A 5,511-nucleotide genomic window follows, 5' to 3' on the forward strand; every position below is an offset into this window, starting at 1 on the left:
ATTGGTTTTTTTTTTTTTTTTTTTGCCTTCAGAAAAATGCCCATGATATCTTATCTCAGGGCTTTCTTGAAAACTCAAGGTGATAGATGCTGCCTGAACCATTTATCACACATTGTACCTACTGCTACCAAGCTGTATTTCTCTTTCTTAAAAGACCTAACTTTGCAAATGCATTTAAACTCATACAGCCAAGAAAGAAGACATTGCACAGAATAGTCATGGGAGAAGTGGGGCAGAGAGCATGAGGAGCTGTGTGTACGTTTAATGAATGAGGGTTAATAATTTGTATAATTTGAAACATGGAAGGCAGTCTGTTGAGTCACCTGAAATAATTTCTTCAATATGGATAAGCCTTGTGTGTGGTTTCAGGTCGTTTTCCAGAGCAATGATTACACTTCCCTTGGCAAGAGGATTGCTTCCGGAAAGCTTTGGGAGGGGTCTTCGAGGAAGAGGGGTGCTTCAAGCCAGGGAGCCATCGGGCTAAAATCTGAAGCAACCTACAAAGAGTAGAAAAGAGGAACGGGCTGCAAAAGATGGGCACAGTGCCTGGAATTTCATGCTGATATCATCTCCTTCGTGGTAGAGGGGAAATCCAAGGAAATCCACCAGTGCATCACCAGGTACCTGCCTTATCAGAGCAAAACCACGGGGAACAACGACTGTATTGTTTCACAAGGCACCTTTCGGTCCAGTGGAGAACATTAGTTTCACATGCCTCTGTCTACAGCTGTGCCTGTCTTAGTGCAGTTGTGCTCACCCAGCAGACTACCTGAGACAGAGTGATGCTAAAGGAGAGACCTGTTTCTGACAGTGTGGGAGATAGGAAGGCCAAGGTGCAGGGGCCAGAGATCCAGGGATGTGTGAGAGAGGGAGGAGCTGCTCTCACCCTCTCATCAGGACCCAGCTCTGTGGACAACTAATCCACTCCTGCGAGCGCAGGGCAATGACTCTCCCACGTCCGGTCTGAGCCCTAGGACAGGTCCCCTCTCAGCACCGCGGACTAGGGTGATGCGCTCTCCTCAGTTCGGTGCTGTTGTGCTCCCGGCCATTTTCAGCAACACATCTCTCAGCTCAGAGACCAGGTGTCTGTGCACAGCACACCGGGTCTAAGAGCGCCAGGCAGCAGCCAGGGGGCCTTTTCCCTTCTAACACTTTCTTCCCGGGACTAAGAGACAGAATCTTGGGGGTAGGGAGGCCGAGGAGCAGAGTGCTACTGTCGGCTGCGTGGTGGGCCCCTCGCTCCCTTCGTGTATTCTTAAAGCGATGCAGTGTAGGCTTTTTTACCCTTATTTTGTGGAAGGATAAACTGAGGCGTAGAGAGTCAGTCAACCAGGGAAGCAAAAATTCACAACCCCAAAATAACCAATCATAGAATGTGTATTTAACAGTAAAATGAACAATTCAGGAAGACATGTCCTAAACATTTTACTCAAACAAACAAACAAAACCTAAAAATGCAAGGAAAAATGGCAAAGCTGCCTCTAACAGAATTGATAGAAAAATCTGACCTGAAATTTTGAAAAGTAGTTAATTTGAATAATTTTTAAAAGCTTAGTTTAGGATCTATTAAGAGACTACACATAGATGATGTTATTCTCTTTCATGTAAGTGGCAGCTGTAAAATCCTGACCTATATTTGGTCAAAAGAAAAAAGAAAAAAACTTTAAAATATTCCTCCAAACAGATACTTCTAAAGTTGTCATTTTCTGAGCATAACTCAGTAAATCTAGGAATTAAGGAGGAATCTTTATATATCAACAAGTAGATAAACAGAGCACACAGATTTAAAAAATAGTTTAACCATTGGAGAAAACATATGTATCGAATATTTGTTAATATATTCCTTGGAGCAAAGAAGAAATAAAAATACAAATCAAATCTTATCTAGAAATCAATGAAAATGGATTGTTATCAAAAGCTACTGGATATAAACCTTTACTTGCAGAGAAATGTGTTGCCAAAAATGCCTTTATTATTTCATTGCTCAAAATAAATGAGTGACTCTAATTAAGAATCTACGAGTAAAATCACAAAGTAAATCATGAGTGAAATGACAAATGAAGAAGGTGAGATCCCTGATGTAGAAAACAGCATTTTTACCTAGAAAGGAGAGAAGAGAGCAAAGCTAGTTCTCTGAAAAGATGGTGAGCGAAATTCTGACACCTCCTGAAGGCAGAAGGGTACAACTAACTTGCCCTGACCCAGGTGAGACATCTGTCATTTAAGCCCTGTCTGTCTGCTTCATGGGCCCTGTCTGATCAATTACCCACTGTAAAACCGATTTAAATCATAACAAACCCCAGGTAAATGCAGGTCTCCAAGATTCCCAGCACACAAGGAATTTGCATACAAAGCTGCAGCAACCCACATCTTCCTTTTCCTAGTGTGGTTCTAAAGCAATTGGAGTCTGGGTAATACAGGATTCTTTCAAGATGCAGTGGCTTTTCCTATTTTTGTTAGAAAAGTCCTATAAATCGCCCACCATAAGTACATTCCAGAGAAAGATGAAGAAAGTGAAACGAAGAGAAGTAAAATGCCCAGTCCTGAACGACAAAGCAGAATTAGACTCCACGGAACTAACCAAACAGATTGTAACAGGCATAGTTTTAGGTAGATTATCTGTAAGTTAGGTTCTATGATTAGCCCCATTTTGCCAGTGATGACACTGAGCTACAGAGTCATAGAGCCACCTGCCCAAGGCCACACAGCCAGCAAATAGCAAAGCAGGGTCACACTCTGGCCTCCTGACTCTGGAGCCCCCAGTGACCAGCAACCCATGGAGCCTCTTCCTGACATCCCCTGCAGGAAGTCACCTCCCCTGATGCTGCATCCTGCATTCCGCTGCATCCCCCAGGGCCTTCACTTCCTCTCTGGCCCTGCGTCTGTTATGTCACTTCACACATGCAGGGCTTAGGAAGGCCCATGCAGAGAAACCCAGAGCTCCCCTTCCTTGGCTGCTCAGTTCCTCCCCTCAGCTGATGCTTTTCTGTTGTCTAAGTGGAATGTTACTCAAACGTTTCCACCCGAGCTGAGCTTCCTTTCAAAGGATGAATAAAAGAATGAGGTGTTTTGTTTTCCTTTGCTCCCTGGCAGCACCTATGTTAAGAATTTGTGCTTAAACCATGACTCATTAATTCTTGGAGCAGAGTTACAAGGAAGTGAATGGATCTAATGCCTCTCTGAGATGTGGGCTTGAGCTCCTGTGGGAAAGAATCAACTGGAACCGCTCAGGCAAAGTTTCATTCAAAACACAAAAAGCCTCTCCACCCCTGCCCCTTCCCCAACAGCTCCCAACACGACTGTGTTGTTGCAGTAGCTCCATTTTCTTTCTTGTATGACTGTCAAATATTTCAGGCAAGTGATATCTCGTTCCTTTGTATGTGGGTGTGTGTGGATTGTTCGGGTTTATAATTATTAACTGAATCATTGGTTTGTTGTTTGATAGGCAGTTGGATTTGGGAACAGTTATTTACAGAACAAGGCAGGAGGGAGTTGGTTTAAATACAGTGCAGGGTAAATAAGCTTTGAAAAATACCTAGTTTTTGTAGACTGAAGTACAATAAGCATTCAGCTAAACTCAGTGAATTTTAACTCCCTCTGTCTATGCACGTTAGGGGCAGAAACGATCTTCTACTGGAACATTGAGATCCAGTTCTCAGCACATAGAAAGGTGTCCTCAGAGCTTCTTTTCTAGAAAGTAACCTATGTGGGCAGCCCAAACTCCCTTTCTCCAGCCCCGGGAATGAGACTGAATGGAATGCTCTTCAAGCAATTCATGGTCAACAGGAATGCAGGAATGGCAGGGAGTCAGCCTGCAGGGTACTGGAGATCCACAAGTGGGTGGCTCACACAGTGGTGCGCAGGATGTTTTCTTTGGAAGGGATCATCCAAAGAATTTCTTTTCTTTGAACAAGACAATGAGGAGTGGGAAGTCACTCTGGGTGTGACTGTTTATCTCTCTTCTTTCATGTGCATTGCCCAATTCCTTCCAAAACTGAAGGTTTGGAGCCAAGAGACATTTAGAGACTCAGCTAGAACTCCAGAGGCCAACGATCTTTCCCCTACTAGTCTTCACTCCCCTGTTCATCAGATCCAAAGGACTGCCTAAAAGGTGTTTCTGTAAACTACCGCACAGAGTAAAAAATGAGCTTACCACCGAATGTCCCCTCAGTATCACCATGACACAACTTCTGGAAAATGTAGCACCATGTCTGTCCAATTCAGGACTCAGTACACTCCCACCAAAATCACAGTCAGGGCTACGCACTAGCATTGCTACCTTCATTTAAGTCAGCACCGGTAATCACTCACTTATGAGCTCTTAACAGCCAGGTGGTGTCCTAGGCCCTGGGAATATCAGGAACAGTAGGCCATGACTTATGCCTTGGAGACCAGTAGCCTCTTGGAGTGATCCAGAAAATTAAATTATTCCCATCTTGTCTGATTACCAGGGCTGCCATATTCACAATACCCAGAGCTGCTGTGGACAAAATTTGTAAATAATTCACACCCAAATAAAAGCAAAAGTTATGCTAAGCAAAACCTTTCTTCCTTGTTGAATGTCTGCCTGCTCACTAGATTTTAGGATCTAGGGAAATAGTTCATTGTCTCTATTCTCCATCTAGGTAAATCCAGCATCTGACCCAAAGCTTTGCTTAAAATATGCCATCTCCATTAATAAAAGGACTGGACATAGGAACAGGGATGAAGGAGCAGAGCTGAGATTAGTGAAGAAAAGAGGATTTTGACAATAGTTGATGCTAAACTGGGGAGAAATGGGAGACATTTATTTTTCATCAGGGTAAGCACATGTTTGTATGTACATATATAGTATATGTATGTGTTTATATGTTAGACTTCAGTATCTTATTTCTACAATAACGTTTGGGGAATGGTCAGAATATAACTTTGCTTACACTCAGTCCTTATGCTAAAAATTTGACTTTTGTGCTTCCGGTGGTTTGCTTTGACAGTACTGTGCTTTCAGTGGTGGGAACTGAAAAACTGGAGAGCTTCAAGGTAATATTTAAATAAAGGGTTTGAAAGATTGGTAAGAATTGTACAATATTATTTCTAAGGAGCAGTTCTAGTGCTCCTCCTCTCCTTCCTCCTCCCATTCCCCTTTGTTTTTCATCTTTTTCTCCTTAACTCTCCTCCTCCTCCTCCTCTCCGGCTTCCATCTTTTCCTTTACAATGGGAAGTTGATAGGCATGTAGTGGGTTATTCATAATGCTAAGCTGAATGTATAATACAGCCACAATCACTTGGAAAGCACTGTGCCCTGCCTAGCTTGGAGGCACCTGAGTAACATAAACACACTGTCATTCTAGGACACCATTTTTTTGGATGGCTGGTAAAGCAACTGCAACAAAAACTCTTGCCCCCGAGCATTTAGATTTTATCTTCTCCCAACAGAAAGTTTTATTTTGATTTTCTTTTTTTTTCTTCTATTGAGTTTATTGGTACATTTTAGGTATACAGTACAGTTACATTTATTATTGGGATCTTGTA

At 42.7% G+C, this 5,511-nt stretch overlaps 1 long non-coding RNA gene across 1 annotated transcript; it reads left to right on the top strand.

Annotated features, from left to right (window-relative positions):
• Positions 1-36: 36 nt before the first annotated feature.
• On the top strand, positions 37-5,010 carry LOC104867356. The gene is made up of 3 exons (XR_781755.1): positions 37-620; positions 4,626-4,801; positions 4,974-5,010. It is a non-coding gene; the product is annotated as an uncharacterized LOC104867356 (long non-coding RNA).
• The last annotated feature ends 501 nt before the right edge of the window (positions 5,011-5,511 follow it).

Source organism: Fukomys damarensis, unplaced genomic scaffold, assembly GCF_012274545.1.
Source record: "Fukomys damarensis isolate Sample0158 unplaced genomic scaffold, DMR_v1.0_HiC HiC_scaffold_14510, whole genome shotgun sequence".
Taxonomy (NCBI): Eukaryota; Metazoa; Chordata; class Mammalia; order Rodentia; family Bathyergidae; genus Fukomys; species Fukomys damarensis.